The sequence below is a fragment of the Chrysochloris asiatica genome, unplaced genomic scaffold (assembly GCF_000296735.1).
Source record: "Chrysochloris asiatica unplaced genomic scaffold, ChrAsi1.0 scaffold00148, whole genome shotgun sequence".
NCBI lineage: Eukaryota > Metazoa > Chordata > Mammalia > Afrosoricida > Chrysochloridae > Chrysochloris > Chrysochloris asiatica.
The window spans coordinates 2781037-2781418 of NW_006408666.1; positions in this window are offsets into that span (position 1 = coordinate 2781037).

Sequence of the window (382 nt, forward strand, 5' to 3'; positions counted from 1 at the left end):
TATAGGCATAATAAATAGTAAACACCTCCAAATACATAAATTGAACCCCAAACTTTAAAACAAACAACAACTCCACAATAAGAGCTGTTGTTAGGTGTCCCTGAGTTGATTCCAGCTTGAAGCGATCCCGAGTACAACAGAATGAAACACTGCCTGGTGCCTCACCATCCTCACAGTCCTCCCTACTGACGTTTGTACGCTTTATTGCAGCCACTGTGTCAATCCACCTTTTTGGGAGTCTTCCTCTGTTTAACTACCCCTTGAATTCACTGAGCTTGATGGCATTCTCCAGGGGAGGGGTGGTGGATGCATCCTGGTAACACATCCAAAGTACACGTGGCCAAGTCTCATCATGCTCACTTCCAAAATGCATTCTGGCTAC